This window comes from Prionailurus viverrinus, chromosome B1 (assembly GCF_022837055.1).
Source record: "Prionailurus viverrinus isolate Anna chromosome B1, UM_Priviv_1.0, whole genome shotgun sequence".
Taxonomy (NCBI): Eukaryota; Metazoa; Chordata; class Mammalia; order Carnivora; family Felidae; genus Prionailurus; species Prionailurus viverrinus.
This window is the reverse complement of record NC_062564.1, coordinates 189,348,795-189,367,606: the sequence shown is the minus strand read 5'-3', so window position 1 is coordinate 189,367,606 and position 18,812 is coordinate 189,348,795.

Sequence of the window (18,812 nt, the reverse complement as noted above, 5' to 3'; positions counted from 1 at the left end):
ATCTGTCCATCCTTTTCAGGGGAGATGTGCGCCTGAAAGAAGAGTATTCATTCAACTCTCATTCATTTGCTCATTCATCCACTCCGACCTCCATTCTAAACATGACCTATGAAGTCTGTTTGATTTAGCCTCTACTTATTTTCCAATATTACCTAACACAGCTCATTCTTTACCTTACAACCATTCTAAATTTCTTTCAGTGACTTGAAGAAGCCCCTTCTTTGATCTAGAAACTATTGCTACCTTCTCTGCCTCACTAGTTTCTATGTTACCATCAGGTTCTTGCTTAACCATCTCTTCCCTAAGGAAGTTTTCCAGAGGCTCCTTGACCAGGCTGGGTCTCAGGGACAAGTGCTTCTGCTCTGTAAGTACTTCCTACTTCTCAAGGATCATATTCATTGCACTTGTAAGTGCCTCCTTCAATGGGCTTTATCTGTCCTCTCTTTTGTATGTTATCATCTTCTTGTAGACCAGTTGCATCGAGTAGTAGCTTGATACATGATTGCTGCATATGAGAATAAAGACACATATGAAAAGACCGGTCAATGAATGGAAAACATCAAACAAAAAATCTACAACAAGCTTTAACTTTGAGCAAGGTGCTGTGTGAAACAAGGGAGTAAGAGAGGGACTGAGGAGCCTTCCTAAATATTTTCAGAAAACTTATTAGTCATTGTCCCTCTTCATTGCCATAAAAAAAAAAGATACTTGTATCTGTTCTCTGATGTTGAGAGGTTTTCTTGTAGGTGCTAAATAATTCAACTCTAATGAGTCACCTATAACTAAGGTTAGATACCATCACATGGGCATACCAAAAGAACAAAATAGGTCTTGTCAACTACAATTCCTCCTTCCCTTCGACCCACTGAAAACTAAAGAAGGGACTTGTGGAAAAAAAGACAGCAGAGACAAGACTGATAGAATTTCCTGCTCTTCTCTCATAGCCCCTCAAACTAAACTGGTTGATGACACCCATGACTCACTGGTCAATATCTGGGGTGCCTATCCAGGTTTATATCTATTTATTCTGCTACAGGCTGCTTAGCTGCAGAACACACAGGTCTACCTTAGTACAACCAGCAAGTCGGAGAAGAGCCTGGTGAGTTATGCCTGTGAAGACGTGGAGTTTAGGAACATGCATGATAATGGAGCCTGATGCCTGGCTATAGTCTGCAGAATACCCAAGATTGAAGAATTGGAAGAGGAGCCCATACCTGCAGAGAATATGGGGTTGTGTGCCTGGGAAAAATGGCTACAACTTATTCCAAGTCCATAGGACACTCAGAGAATGTTACAGAAGACCTCAGTCATGTTCACACCTTCATGTGAAGGATCATGGAGGTTCTGGGGCAGCCTACAGAGCTGATAAGTCCAATGTAGATAAGGGTTCTAAATTAAGGCAGGACCATGGAAGCTGAATATCAACACCCAGGAAAACCATGAGCACTACACACTGAGAAACAACTACATTAGAGGGGGACTTTCTTCCCATTAACAACCATAAACACAGAAATGAAGTATATTTCTCTCTCCTTCACTCTGCCTCATATACTAAAGGATCTAGGTCACAAACCAAAGGAGCTAGGTCACAAACAAAACACAACACACACACACACACACACACACACACACACACACACACACAAGGAGGGGAGGTAGAGTATTTTGAATAAAAAAGGTGATAAGGAGTTTCAAAGTACTCATGTTTAATATCTGACATTGGTCAGAAAGTTCTAGAAGATTCCTGAGATGTCATTAAGGAACAGGAAGAAGGCAGGGAGGGCACATATTACAAATGAGGCAGTTATGGAGAGACATAAAATCATTTCATTGTTACGCCCCAGTGAGTTGAGGTTTTTCAATAAATTTTACGTTTCTATTTATCATTGATTTTTATCTTACCCATTGTGAGTTAATGTGTTCCTATTCTCCTTCAGGGCAAAGGATTTTGTCTTACTAATTTCTTCACAGTACTTAACCCTGTTGCTGACATATTGATTGAAATTAAGCAAGTACTTGTTGAGATGAAGAACACTGCACATAATTCAAATTTACCTTAACTGAAGGCTGAGGAAACATCAAGTCATGCAAATACAATGCCACCACTATTGTATGTCACTTCACAATGACATACTCCATTCATTCCCATTTAATCCACATAAAACTCTATGACCTGGCATTACTATTTCCAACTCACACATAGGAAAACTACAACTTTGAGAACTTAGGAGCCTGGCCGAATGCCACACATCTTACAAGATATGAACATAGGATTTCCCACCCCAGGTCTTTTTGATTCCAAATCCTGTGCCTATTGCCACTTTCCCACATTTTCCACAGTGCCTTTTCTCTGAATTTTGAATATAATCAAATAGAATACACCCACTCATTCCATCAAACATTCCTTGTCTTTCCATGGAACCAAGCAACTGGCTTGGGTAAATGCATTAACAAGTGTGAATATTCAGGACTCAAATCCAATCTCACTCTGAAGAGTTAAAGGAAAATGCCATCCCCCATTTATCTATTTTTTTTTCCCTCAGGAATCAGTTCTAAGACACCCAAAGTAAAGTATTGCATTTTATTTTCATTGGGAGGGGAATTTAACCCTCCCTAATCATCAAGGGTACACGTAGAGGGGGAACAGCAGCCATCAGATGGGAGGCACAACAGAGAAGTGGCAGCAAATAACGGTGACCAGAAGAGCACAGAGCGAAGGAATCACTTCCTGAACCCTGCAGCTTGCAGTTCAAGTTCAGTTCTCAATCTGTCCACTCAGTGAGGCCTCCTGATAAGACTCAAAAGATGAGCCCTCACTAGGGAAGGTGGAAAGTCCTACCTATGGGTGGAGAAGACAGGCCATAAAAGGAACCTACAGAACAGCATTTCCAATGGAACCACCAATAGTGTACTTGACCTGGCTCTCTAATGCTCAGCAGTGGTCCTATTTCTTATGAGACTGACACTATTTCATTTGCTAGAACACAAGTCCTTAGGAACAAAGTTTGGCAAAGTACCAGGATGTACAGCTAAAGACAGCACTTCTTTAGCCCCAAGAAGGATTCTCAGGATCTGCAAAGATTTTGTAGTGCAGAAGTTGTAGTGGTCTTATGTCTAGGTCAGAAATTAGGCTTGAATCTGAAAGTACAAGTAGAATCCCTTGTAAATTGTCATGTGTTCAGAGAAGGCCAGCCAATTCCAAGAGGCCTATCTGCCACTTGGGGGCATGTTTGGGGACACTAAAACAGATACCAAACAACCCCCTAATTTTCCTAGTGCCCAAGAAAAGAGATATGAATCCTGTCCCAAATAAGGTTTAGATTTAGTAGCAGCTGAGAATTTTTGAGTGCCTCTTATGGACTGTTCAAAGCACTTTTCATACTTATTAATTCACATAATACACAAGCCTATGAGGAAATGCCATTATGACATTCTTTTAACCAATTGAGCAGACTGAAGAACAAGAAGGTTGAAGAATGTGTCTAAGGCCATACAGCTATGTATTAGTAGAACTGAGATTTGAACCCAGGGTCCTCAGTCCCTCGCTTCTAACCATCATATTACACTGAAGAGTACAAGGTCTCTGCTCTCACGGATCCTATTTAGAATTCACAGAATCTTTACCTTCGTGGGGTTATCTATTAAGAGGTGAACTCAACTCTTGGCATGATGTCTCAGCACGGTTCTTGGCACTCCATAGATAACACGTTAAGAAAGAAGTCGAAATTTTACAAGACAACTTTGTTCACGCTTTTCCTTTTAACTCGGTTCATTTTTAAATGAAAAAAAAAATGCCATATGCCTACTTGAGAAAACTTAAGCAAATATTTCCACCAGCTTTATTTCAATATAGTTGAACCTTAATGTGTGATATTTATAGACTGCTTCCATTTGGGTAAGAAAGATTTCTGGGTTGACTTTTATGAGGGGAATATGTATGCTCTTAAGGCATACAGAGATACTGGAGCATTCTTAATTTATTCCATTATCTTTTAATTAAATTGCCCTCTATTATCATTTTGTGAGGTAGAATCGTGAACTTGTTGGAGCATAGAATTTGTCAGCCAGTGCTTTTTGTAATAATTGCAGCATCTCCTTTAATTCATTTGTCCTCCAGAGTGTTAGCTATTCTGTGCCTCTAATTACCATCTAATTCTGTACCCAGGTTCAAAATACAGCACTTTTTCAACAATCCGGCATCCAGCAGGGGCATCGGAGAGCATCCAAAATATTATCAGTGAGTATTCCAAGCAAGAAACTTAATGGATACACTTTAATGAGTATTTTCTTAGTCCCTGACACTGATCTGTATACTTCAACCTAGAGGGTCTCATTTTTATGTACAACTGTCTCTATATGTAAAATGGGTATGACAATAGTCCTGCTGATGACCACATATGGTTGCTGTAAGGGTTCAATGAAGTCATGATATAAACTGTGAAAACAGACCTAGAACACAGTGTAGTCCATGCAGTGTTAGCTTTATTATTCTTTTACTTTGAGTTCTTTACTTTGAGGTCTCACAAGAATCTCAAAATTAACATGTGGAAATCATCCCATTTCCCCAAGATCATCTGTCAGGCCACCCACTCCTGTCTTCACTTACTCAGGAATGGCGGCATCATCATCATCATCATCATCATCATCATCATCATCATCATCATCTACCTCATATCCTGAACCTGAGAGAAGGGATTCCTCTAATTCTTCCTTTTTTGCATCGCCCAATCTATCAGCAAGTCTCAGAATGCTGATCTCAACTGTATCTTGGCTCTATTCACTATCTTAGGCACCACAATCTCTAGTCCAGACCCCTGAGAGTGCTTACGAAATGCTCTCTCCACTTCCATTCTTAACCATCTTCCACCTTTCTTCTCCCCAGCAGCCAGAGTAGTTCTATCATGAAACATATGGAAATTGTTTCAATGATGTGTCTTTTTCAGAAGTTCCAGGCAATCTGGAAAACATGTGCAAATTGAAAAACCACACTCACCTGTGATGAACATTATTTAAAAAAAAAAACAGACAAACACCTGGCCCATTTAAATACTTCTTAGAAGCCCACTGTCTTTCAAGATACTGCATCAATATGTCTACCTCCTCTCGGGGATGATGGGAATGTAACACACTTTTGAGAGACATTTTAAACACTAATGACTTCAACCTGTGCCTATCATAGTTAACACTGAATTAATAGAAGTAAATGAGTTGACAGGTGATTGCAAAATAAAAGACTATTTTAATATAATATGCATTAGGGTATTTTACTTCAGTCTACACATTATCATGTTCTAATCCAACTGACTAAGGAATTGCACTTAACCCTTCAGAGACTCCAGGAAAGAACAACAGTAGCCACTGCAATTTTAAACCTCTTTATTAATGCTTTTCAAAGCAATAATATTGTAATATGTTTTTAAGCAGTTATGAATCAAGTAAAATAGATTTTCACCCATCACAGCATATTTGGGGTATGACTAATTCTCTCTACTCAAAGCAGTGAAACAGAACGTAAGACAAAGAAAATGCAAACCGGTCCCTAAATTCTCCTCCCCCTACCCCATGCATCTGTAAGAGAGGCCTTAAAATCAATTCCTACCTATACGAGTTAGTACCTGTTTGACCTCAGGCTATACTCTCAAATATTATAATGTTTGATATCTCTAACTATAAAGCCGGGATAAAAAAATCATAACTCCTAACTCATTAGGTTATTAAGTGCATTAAATGAGTTAATATTTGTAAAGCACCCAGAACACTTCCTAGCACATAGTAAATGATGTTTGCTTTTTATTTTTATCTCTGCTATAGTAAATATGAAATTGCATTGATAATGGTGATTTGATATGATTTAGTTTTAAATAATATTCATAATCTTTCTATGTAGTTATTTATATTAAGCCCTTAAGGTACTTTATTTATATGTAATGACTTACAGGATCATGTACATTCCTTACTACCTTAAAGTGGATTTCCGACAACAGCCAAAGTGTATAATACCCGCCATGTCTCTTTGCCGTCATGAGGTTCCCTGCTTATGAAGGACTGAGGTTCGGTGTGACCCTAGTTCTCCCCTGCTCCTTAATTTGTTACACCCTGAGGAAGGTGATGATACATATCTGACTGGCAAGTGAGAGAACAGGTTGGCATGCTCTGCTGTGCTTGATGCCCTTTACACCTGTCCCTCAGCTGGGTGGCCTTGGTGCAATCCTTCTTATGAACAGGCTGGCAGTACCTATCATTCTTGTGTTCCGGGGGTGGGCCCATTTGGCTCTCACACCAAGCAGATGTTTTGGCTTCTATATTCACCCTAGCATTGTCTCACTTTGTCCAGACTGAGATAGGGATGAGGTGCTATTAATTGAGTAGCCCCTTGGAGTGCCCCCGCCCAAATAGTTCACATGGTTGTGAAATGCAACATCTTGCACTTAACTGTTCCTCAAACTTTGTCTCATGCCCCTTTCTGATATATGGTACAGCCACTATGACTTTTCTTCTCCCCCTCCTCCTTCTCCCCCTCCCAACATTGTGAACAATTCAAATTCTGTTCCACTTCTAGCTTTTACAACTTCTATTCCTCTGTCTTCCCATTCTTCACATACTTAAAAATTTTTCATTTAGGTTTTATTTCAAATATCAACTCTTTAGAGAAACCTTCTAAGTAAGCCTCCTATTATTCTCTTTCATAGCATCTCATCTTTTCCTATCACTTATTTTTGAATCACTTGTTCCATCACCAGATTGTCAGCTCCATAAAAGTTAAGACACTGTTGGTTTGTTGGCCCAAACTAGTACCATGCACAGTGTCTGACACTTAATGAAGTCAATACTTGTTGGATCCATGAATGACTTCTCTCCTTTTTAAAATTTCATTTATTTATTTATTTATTTATTTATTTATTTATTTATTTATTATTTTAGAGAGAGCAAGTGCAAGTGAGGGAGGGGCAGACAGAGAGAGGGAGAGAGAATCCCAAGCATGCTCTACACCATCAGCACAGAGCCTGATGCAGAGCTTGAACTCACGAACTGTAAGATCATGACCTGAGTCGAAACCAAGAGTCAGATGCTTAGCTGACTGAGGTACACAGGTGCCCCCTGATGACTTTCGTCTTAACTGAACTAAACCACCATCATTTTATCATATACTATGCATGAAGAAGGTACTTTGCTAAGAAAGTCATGTGCCCTTACCCTCTGGAAGACTGTTTTCCAATATACCCAGTAGCAACCCAGCTTGGAACCATCAGATAGATATTCATTTTCTCCTCTCACTAGCTTTATAAATTCCCATGCTGCATCTGACAAATAACTAGCAAAGAGACTATCTATAAAGAACTATTGATTTTAAAAAAGGAGCAATATAACCCAAAATATTTCAAAAGGAAATTTCTATGCCAAATCTTATAGCTATGTGTAAATCTGACATAATATATGAAAAAAAAAAACACTTCATGCCATTATACTGTCTTGTGTATTCCGTCTTTTCAGTGATACAAAAAGATTCTGAAGGTCAAAAGTTCTAACTTCAGCTCTGTATTCTTTTTTTTTCCAAAATTTTTTTTTAGTATTTATTTATTTTGGAGTGAAACAGAGTGCAAGCTGGGGGCGGGGAAGCAGAAAGAGGGAGACACAGAATCTGAGGCAGGCTTCAGGCTCTGAGCTGTCAGCACAGAGCCGTAGGTGGGGCTTGAACTCACCAACTGCAAGATCATGACCTGAACCAAAGTCGGACACTTAACTGACTGAGCCACCCAGGCGCCCCAAGCTCTGTATTCTTTAAAATGCCTAGTAATAGTTAGGTGCTTTATAGATAATTCATAAAAACATGCTGAATTAACTTTGAGCTTTTATATTCCAGATAATATTACCTTAGATACTGGATATAATACAAATGAAGTAAACTATGTATGTTGTGGCACTTATAAACTCAAATGTGAAAGGAGAGTAGAGAGGCTTACATTTTTAACTTCAGGGAATATACCCAACCACTTCCTATATCCCCATAAACATAGGAAAATGAAAGATGCCTCACCAAATAACCAGTATCTTAGATAGTCAGTCAAAGAGACACCTCATTTCCTAAAACCTAAAAGGCATTTTTTCCCTTTCTTTAAGCAATAAATACAAATACACCAGTGTTATCTCCAGTGAAATGTGTATTCCTGTGCTTGTGGTCACCCTAAATTGAGGATTGACAAATGTAGCAAGGAATCACAGAACATGATTCTTTCCTTCTTAAGTGGGGAAAACTTGCTATACAATTTAATTAATTAATAGCAATTCAATCCTCAAGTTATTGTGACATATTTTAGTAAATCAGCAGTAATTATTTCCCGTCTAATCCTTATAATCATTAGTGATGGGGAAAGAGTTGTTCTTGATTCGAAAATTAAATTATATTAATCTTATAAATGATATTTGTACAAAGAAAAATAAAGCAATTTTCATATTACCAAAGCAAGAAATTAGCCAGGATTTTTTTTCTTTTTTACTGGCATATTTCTCGACAGATGAATATATGGGTAGATAAATAAATGTACGGAAGGAAGAATATGTAGACAAATATATAAGCAGGCATCTAATAACATTCTCATCTGCATGTAGGAAAATTGAAGTGATGTGCCTTTCCTTGATTGGTCACATGATCTGAGTTCATGTTTAACAGTCCTGAATTATCCAATACCCCAAACATCATGCCACATGAGTTGGAAATAAGAGTAAGACTTCTATGAGATCTGGGGGCTCAGATTCTAGCAAAATTGAGGTGATATTTATAGAAAGTAAGCTTACAGCCTGTTTTTTAACTCTATGGATTTTCCACAAACAAAAAAAAGTAAACATCAATAATTTCCAGACATGTTCCTGAAGGATGCAAAGAGAGCTCCATGCTGCCAATAAAATGTTAGTAAGTCACTCTTCCACTATAAGATGTGTTTCAGAGAAATGCTTGAGCAATTTGGGGAGATGCTTTTTCCTTATTGATATAATCCATTACAAATCACAAAGGTTTGTTTTGTTTTGCTTTTTTTTTTTTTTTTTTTTAAGAGAGAGAGAGTGTGTGGGTGTGGAAGGGCAGAGGGAGGACAGAGAATCCCAAGCAGTCTCCATGCTCAGCACAGAACCTGAGACAGGGCTCGAGCCCAAGACCCTGGGATCAGAACATGAGCTGAAATTGAAAGTCAGACATTCAACCAACTGAGCCACCCAGCGCCCAAAGAGGTTCTTTTCAATAGTGTTTTCAGGGGACAGAACTAACATTGCACTTAAGCTGATGATGTCACTTAGGCTTTTCTTACATATATCTGTGTACATAAGAGAACAGAATTTGATCTACAGCATTTTGAGCCTCATTTAGTAGGACATCATTCTTTTGAGGGTTGTGATATTCAGAAAATGCTTAGGCTGCAGTTTCTTTCCAAGGAAAATTCCCGTCAATGGTAGTAAATGAATGTACATTTCCCAAGTTAATGATGAGTGTGTTTAAGTTGATATATGGAGCATAGTAAAAATAAATACAAAGCTGAAAAGAACTTTCTAAGATAGTCCCTCAGTTACTGATATTCCTCTATCCTTACCTCCTCATCCTAATATATATATATTTAAATAAACAATGAGAGACAGACAAAAGAGGCAATCCTTCCTACTATAAAGAGCTGTGGAGTCCTGGGCATACACTACACCTTAGCTCATACAAGGAAGTGCAGCATACTGGAGAAGGTACGAGTTTGGACAGCAGAAGAAATTCATTCAAATCCTGGCCCTGATATTTCTAGTAGTATTACCCTATGATGTTCTGTCTTTCAATTGATGAGACTGAGATAAAACATACAGTACGTGCTCACAAATACTGAGTTATATCTACATCATAGCAGTTTTATTTTTTTATTATTTTTTTAAATTTTATTTATTTTTCAGAGAGAGAGAGAGAGAGAGAGAGAGAGAGCGAGAGCAGGAGGTGGGGAGGGGCAGAGAAGGAGACACAGAATCCGAAGGAGGCTCCAGGCTCCAAGCTCTCAACACTGAGTCCAATGGGGGGTTCAAACTCGGTGAGATCATGACCTGAGCCGAAGTCAGCACTTAACCAACTGAACCACACAAGTGCTCCTCACATGTGCTTTAAAGGAAGAGTGGACATTTTCCTCTGGGCAGTGGGACACTACTGAAATTTATGAGACAGGAACTACAATAATCAGTTTGGCACTTAGAAAACCAATCTGGCCACACTGTGTTGAGAAGACTGAAGGAGGTTGAGCCTGGAGGCAGGAAAACCAGTCACTCTGGATCAGTCAAGAGCTGATATAGCCCAAACCAAGATCAAAATGGCAGCTCTGGTTTGGAGAAGGCTGGGTTCTGCATTATTTCCAGAGTTGGAAATTCTCTCCTCAGTGATGGAGAAGTCACATGCTCTGTGTCCCTAGGCAGACCAGTCCCACTGAAGCTGGCAACAAGAACAGAAAGGATTCTGTCACAAGCCCCTGCTTTGGTTTCAGGTTTTTCTTTGTTGATTCTCAGCAACATAGGTCAGCCCATCTCCAGCAGCAGGACATCCCTTCCCTTTTTCTCTGACTACCTGTAGTTCATATTCCTAGTTTCCTGAGCTCCTCCTATAGGTGTAAATGTCCATTTCAGTTGAATCCAAAGTTAGATGCCATGGTGATATAAAAGGCATCTTTTCTTACTTACTCATTTTTAGTTATGTCTTGATAATTTTTTTAATCCTTTTGTTTTAGCTTGTACATACAAAAGCATTAAATTATCTTAGAAGTGGGGGCGCCTGGGTGGCGCAGTCGGTTAAGCGTCCGACTTCAGCCAGGTCACGATCTCGCGGTCCGTGAGTTCGAGCCCCGCGTCGGGCTCTGGGCTGATGGCTCAGAGCCTGGAGCCTGTTTCCAATTCTGTGTCTCCCTCTCTCTCTGCCCCTCCCCCGTTCATGCTCTGTCTCTCTCTGTCCCAAAAATAAATAAACGTTGAAAAAAAAATTAAAAAAAAAATAAAAATAAAAAAAATAAATTATCTTAGAAGTGTCTCTCAAAGACTGACCTTGAGCCAGTCATATTAGTTGTACAAGAAAATTGTAATGGATAAAATGAAAATTTTTACTACATAAGATCCTAAAACTATATTTGTATAATCATAAAATGTAGCAGCAGGACACTCATATTAGCCATTATACAATCAGACTTCTCATAGTCAATCTGCATTTCTCTCTAATTAGTCAAAATTAGTGAGGATACACTGCATCTTTTAACCCCTATACCACAGGGTCCAGCCACTGCCTGCTTCTATTTATGTTTTCTGTTTCCTCCAAGGAAAAGGTGTCCTCCCAGGTACTCCCACATCAAGAGGGTAAAAATATTGCCTAAATAAAACCTTTTTTTTTAACTTTCTGAAGAAATTGCTATTGGGTCAGCCCCAATCAGCACTCAATTTTAATACATTTGTCATCAAGTACTAAGGATTTTTTAAATAATTAATGAAAGTATTTAATTGAATGGCACCCTCTGCTGTCCCTAGCTATTAGAGATCATTGCTTTCACTGATCCCAGATCAGTGATTCTTTAGATTAAATAGTTGGCTGTGCCTCTCTGCATTGCTTTAATCCAAGGCTTCCTTTAGTAAGTCATCTGTGGCTCAAACAAAATAATTTGGTTTTATTTATTTATTATTTAATGTTTATTTTCTGGAGAGATAGATATAGAAAGAAAGCAGAGGAGGGGCAGAGAGAGAAAGAGAGACAGAGACAGAGACAGAGAATCCCAAGGAGGCTCCACACTTTCAGCATAGAGCCTGACACAGGGCTTGAACCCATGAACTATGAGAGCATGACCTGAGCCGAAATCAAGAGTGGGATGCTGGGGCGCCTGGGTGGCGCAGTCGGTTAAGCGGCCGACTTCAGCCAGGTCACGATCTCGCGGTCCGGGAGTTCGAGCCCCGCGTCAGGCTCTGGGCTGATGGCTCAGGGCCTGGAGCCTGTTTCCGATTCTGTGTCTCCCTCTCTCTCTGCCCCTCCCCCGTTCATGCTCTGTCTCTCTCTGTCCCAAAAATAAATAAAAAACGTTGAAAAAAAAATTAAAAAAAAAAAAAAAAGAGTGGGATGCTTAATCAACTGAGGCACCCAGGTGCCCCTGGTTTTATTTTGTTAATGATTATACACTCCTTATTGACTACTCAAAATCCACTTTTTGCTTCCCTCCATGGAAACAAGATCTCAATTTTGGGGTGTGTGGCAAAGATGCCCAGCTACACTACGTGTTTGTCGCAGCTGCCCTTGCAAGTGGCCATGTGACACTGCTCTAGCCAATGAGAAATAGAAGCCTGTGGAGGGTTTCTGTAAAAGCTGTGCTGTCCTTTCCTAAGCTTGGCACCTTCCTCCATATTGCTTTTGTTCCTCCCTCCTGCCTGGACCCTGGAAAGCAGGGTACAGGGCAACAACTCGCTTGGAATTGTGAGGATGGAAACTGAAGTCTGGGACAGAAGGCAAACTGTGCCAGAGCCCCACAGTCTTTGTTTGCTGAACCCACTCTAGACAAATGAGTTAGGTTCCGGTCATAATCTGTCCCAGAATGGGAAGAACAATGATCTTCAGAAACTGAGCAAACACAATGGAGGGGAATAAGGTGCAAAAAAAGTACATGAAAGCTTCCTAGAACCCCAGCATCCACAGCTCACCCAGAGATGGGGCAAAGAGCAGCAAGGATATAAGTTCAAGACAGGGGTTCAAGCATACTTCCTCAGATTAGTTCAGGAACTGGAAAAGTTCCACAGCTGAGAGAACTTTGTTTTGACAAGAGAGGGGTGACTGAAAGCCAGGACTACTGGAATGCATTATAGAATTTTACAGGAATCAATCTCTCTGGTCTTCTCATCTCCTATTTTCTCTCAAAGAAGGTTTATTACAATGAAATATTTTCAGGCCTCCTTCCAGGCTCATGACACTTTTTAATGTCACTTTGTCAGTAATAAATCCTGAGATTGCTCTGCAGGGTGTTAAGTGGAAAGAGATGGGAATGACCATCAAGAGAGGCATTACCATCAACATTATGGCCTCTGATGCATGATCCCAGGTATTAGGAGATACAAGACAAGAGGGTGGCTGCTCTGTGAATCTGAGGATGTCTGGTCTTACGACACGCTAAATGCCTCATGATGTGTCCTGGAAACTTGCACTTTGATTGTGCCGAGTGAACAGAGACGACTGAGCTTTTACTCAGCCTCACTCTTGCAATTTACAACTGTCAGGAAACTCAGAAATCTTCTCTTCTAGTTATCAATCCACCAAGTAATAATTAATAGCCAGCACACACTGATCACGGCCTAGGTATCTGGCGCCACGTGAGGCACTGCCTACACTTGGACTCATTTAATCCTTGCAATTCCAATATGAGGAGTCATTACCACATTCGTCTTTCAAACAGAATCTTAAGTGGCAAAGGACAAGTTCCTTGACCTCCCTAAGACTCCGTTTGGATGAGGCACTGATATATCTCAAAGAATATTCTGGAGCCAGCATTTTTCTCACTGTGATTTTGGTAGGAAAAAAAATCTGCTGGCGAATATATAATATACCTTGGGCACTGGGGTCATGCAGTCCTATGTGCAGCTCTGAGTCCTACACAAACCTGAAAGTAAGAGTAACTAAATGTCACAAACACGACTGCAATGTTCTTTAGAATACTTTATTTACAATTCAGTTTTAGTTAGGAACTATTTTTAGAATTTCTATTCCTTAAATATTTGTCTTATCTTTATATGTTGTGACAGATCTATGGGGTTAGTAACCACAGTCTGGATAAACACAGAATAGCTTATCACAATATTTAAAGTACTAACAATAATTCTGCTGACAATCTGGTTAAATAATTTTTGATATTATAATAAATCAATGCATAGGGGAGGGAGTAATAGAACACAAGATCTCTCAACTCTGTAAATGTCTTAAAAGATTCACAGGACTCATTGTATACTAATTCTAGATCACTGAATAAAGGGTTATCAGAAGCCTCTAAGGTAATGAAACTATCACAATATTTGAGTAGATTCAACAATTTGTTTATTCACTCAATTTTTTAACAACCATTCTAAACAGGACAGACAACAAGTCTGTTTTCTTGGTGCTTGCGTATCAGCAGGAAGCCGTGTCCACATTCAGCATATTGAAGACAACAGAGGGTTACGCTCACAGGGAAGAAACTGGGCTATTTGGGCTGGATGTATGCAAGACTCCAGAGATAGTTTCTCAGAGGCTACGAGGCAGGTGTGCATTCAGGTCCAAAGTTTATAGGCTGGGATTGAAATCCTTGAAAACTATGATTCAAGGACTCATGTCAAAGCACAGTGCTCTGAGTCATGATAAGAACCATGACCGTGAGCAGAAGAGGAGGGCTGGTCATATGGTTTTGACAGAGTCAGGAGCCTCCACCTGCTCTTTGAACTTGTTATCCGAGGCTTCCAAGTGAACATCCACCAGCTTGTCTTGCCTCATCGAGAATTAGAGGAGAAAGAGGGGAAATTGGAAAGTGGTTTTGAAAACTGCAGTTCCTTTCACTTGTCATTACTGTCAGGTTAGGAGGCAGCAGGATTCTTGCCTTTGAAAAAATAATAATAGCAAATGTGCAAAACATGAAAGAAACAGTTACGATGGGGGGTGGGATTTTTGCTGGTCTCCTATTTTCTAAATGTTATACCAAAAATACTTTATTTAAAATATGTCATTTTGTGCTATTTCAGGTAGATATGCATCATGTAGTCAATGGTCAGTAACAATATAATGTGCGAGTCAAAGTAAAACAACTTCCTGTTCTTTCAAACATTGATGTGGCAAAGGATGACAGGACGTGAGTTAATAATGACATGGGTAGAAACTGGGGTGCACTGCTATTTTCAGTAACACTATTCAGTGTATGGCAAATATTTTCTGAATATTTTCAGAAATTTATTTCTAATGTGCTGTTATACTGGCACATTGCTGGCACATTCAACTATAATATGAAATCACTGTCATACTGATATAGGAATACGTGTATAAAAATACACAGATAGCAAAAGAATTCAAAAATTGAAAAAAATAATTGAGTCTTTTTTTGAGGCTAATAATTATTATATGAAGATTAATGACTATATGTATTTCTTGGCATTGAACAACAAAGTAGAAGATGGTGTTTAATGCAACTGCATTTCAAATGCAAATCCATGTATGCAATTATCCCATTTTGAGGTGAGGTTCATAGGCTTTTACAATGATAGAATTTTCTCCCATAGTTAACATTCTTACCTTTCTATTATGGTAAAGCACTCTTTTGATTAAAACATCAAGTTATTTCAGAACGCATGGGGTGATTTTCCCTCCCTTAATGTGCATGCTAAAAGATGAAGCAGGAAATATGTAGGGTGGGGGGGAATTTATTAGAAATATAAACGGGATATCAGTTATATTGCCAACACAAGCTAGCATACACTTTCCTCCAGTAAAATTTATCAATGCTTAATATAATTGTCTTTTTGGAAAATCTCTAAATCTGAGGAGGGTAAAATCAATCTATGTGTATCAACTTACTGATGAGCTAATTTAGCACTTTGCCTTTAAGGGTATTTTTTCTGCCTTTTTTTTTTTTTTTTCTTTCTCTCTCTCTCTCTCTCTCTTTTTTTTTTTTTTTTTTTTTTTTTTTTTTTTTTTGCAGCTGCTGATGGGCAATCAGCAATGTTAAGTCTGCTGACTAATTGAAACGTTTTCCAAATTATATGGCTCTCTGGAGAAGATGCATTCTATTTAACTTGGCATTTGTTCTAAATTACAGGAATCTACTATATTATATTATCCAAGATTTTAAAATCGTCTTTCATTTCTTTCCTAATTTGCATCTCCAGTTTGTTAGATTTCCCATTGGAGGCTACTGAAGTAAAACAAACAAACAAACAAAAAAAGTACCCTCTTCTACACATGCCTGATACAACAATATTACTGTTTATAACAATGTCATACCTTCTTCCAAAGCAGTTGAAAATCCCTTTTAGATGACCAATCATAAATGTTTACAGTGTCTGTAAATCAGCGAGGTGGTAAGACATCTAAATATTAAAATGGAAGCTATGGAAGTAATGGCCTGTGGGTTCCTTCACTTCAACTGATTGCTAGAATGTTCTTTGAGAAAACTCCTGGGCAGTTGTAGCAGACACTGGTGGCCTCTGCCCAGATCCTCTTCACAGGCTGGCACACACCCATTCTCTAGTATATAGTGCATTGCTGTGCCCCCTTCCTGAGAATTTCCCTTGGTTAAAGATATCCTACTGGGGTAGCTTACAGCCAATGATGAATGATGTGGGGATACAAATGGCTAGCCCTTTTGTCACAAAGTAGGACGATTCTGTGGTACCATTCACAAGCCAGAATTTTCCATAGGAGCAGGCTGAGGTGGAACTTAGCTGGACTTCCACCTTTGCCTAGCCCTATCCTCCACAGCCTCCCTCCCTCCCTGATGTGTTCGCCTCAACCCACAATAAATCACTGCACAAGAATCCCCACCTCAGGCTTTGATTTTGCAGTACCTAACCTAGAACAGAAGGTTTCCATGCCAAAATAATTAATATGATACTTAGAATTGCTTAAAGCCCAGTTTACAGGCATTTCACGTTGTCATCTCACTAAATCCACATATCAGTTTTGCAAGATCACCAACCATCTCCATTTGTCTGACACTGAGGTGTTTCCCAGTGAGTAGGGTGTCCCCTGGTAAAACCAGCAATATCATACTGAGCAAACCAGGACATACTGATGATCACCCTACCCTGTCTTCCATACCCCACCTCACCCCTTTTCTGATGAACTGGAGCTAGCAACCAAGAATAACTTGTGCAAAGTCTCAAAGCAGCAAAGAAGAGATCCAAGGATCCAAACTCAAATGCGCCTGACTCCAAAGTTATGCTTGCTTGTCCTATTAGATCACGTGGCTGTCTAACACTTACACTATTCACTCCTGTCCTGTTTGTTACTCTAATTCTTCCTCTTTTACTAAAGTATTACTAATAGGAGTGAAAGCAAATGGCTTGTTTACTTGATGGTTTGACTAATTTTTATTTTTTGATATGTGTTCATTTTGATGGCAGGGGGTGGGGGAGAAAGAGCGAGCACACGCATGGGCAGAGGAGGGGTATAGACAGAGAATCCAAAGCAGGCTCCATGCTATCAGCACAGAGACTGATGAAGGGCTCCAACTCCCCAACTGTGAGATCATGACCCAAGCCGAAATCAAGAGTTGGATGCTTAACCGACTGACCACCCAGGCACCCCACGATTGACTAACTTTTTTTTTAAAGAATATGAAAGGTAAATTGAGGATGACATCAAGAAGTGGTCTAGGACTAGGAGCACCTGGATGGCTCAGTTGGTAAAGCATCCAACTTTGGCTCAGGTCATGATCTCATGTTTGGTGAATTCAAGCCCTGTGTAGGGCTCTGTGCTGACAGATCAGAGCCTGGAGCCTGCTTCGGATTCTGTGTCTCCCTCTCTCTCTGCCCTTCCCCTATTCGCACTCAGTCTCTCTCTATCAAAAATAAGTAAACATTTAAAAAAAAGGAAAGAAGTGGTCCAGGACCAATAGCTTGTCTAGCCTGCTAACCAGCTTAATAGTCCTATCTCATTTGAGACCATTTTCATCTGTTATATCCAAGCACACATTTAGTATCCAATGGGAAGATAAATAATCAATAATGACTTTCTGGAGAACAGAAAATCATGTTGATTTTAAATTGACTAAAATTGATTTGGAGTTTAGTAGGGATGAATAGTAAGGAGAAAGCAGAAAAACATCTTGATACGTGCCTCATTGATTACAGGCATGTATTAGCTAGGTATTGCATTTACTCCTCAGGGAATCCTATAAAACCCATTCACTTAAGCAATTGAAGCTGGGAAGACAAAAGTGATGCAAAAGAAATGAAAGTTGGAACAAATTTTACAAAGCATTAGGAAATTACAAGAAAAAAAACCCTCATAATAAAGCAAATTCTCTGAGTAGCCATGAAGCTTTGTGAAGTCATGGAAGCAGATCGAGCAGAGGACGGATGACCCTGGTAGCAAACTTCATGGAAACTGAAATGATCATGACAGTGGTACAGAAGAGTAGTTGGGTATGAGCTTAGAGTCTAGACTGAATTTATGAATTATGGCTTTGCTATGTACTAAATATGTGACTCTGGGCAAGGTGTCTACCATCTGTGCATGGAGTTTCCTCTCTATAAAATGGGAATAGGACCCACTGCATAGAATCTGTGACAACTTAATGACTAAGTACACATAAAGTACTTAACACAGTCCTGTGTTTACAATAATCATGTAGATAATGCTAGCGCTAATGATTTATGTGAAGACAGCCTGCTTGTGGTTTTGTGGTGCAAGACATAGAGAGAGTTCTATGTTGTCTTTAGAAACACCAGTGTGCATTGAAATGTCCTATTAGTGGCATCTTGTCCTTTAAATAATTACTAACATTAATATAGCATTAACCATGAACAAGGATTATGCTGAGGGCATTACATAGATTTTATTTTAATTTCATTTAAACATTTTTGATGTAGATACTCTTATCTCCATCTTACAGGTGAGGAAATAAATGTTGAGTAAACTCTAATAACTTGCCTGAGTTTACAGCTATTGTGGTAGAGTCTACAAGGAAAACCGTATTGTCTGATAAGCCCACACTCCTGACTACTACATTCATCCGGAGTTGATCAACGTCAAAACTCTAACACATCCAATACTATATGCCAGTCCACTTACTCTATTCTGTTCTATTCCACTTTCTTCCATTCCATAT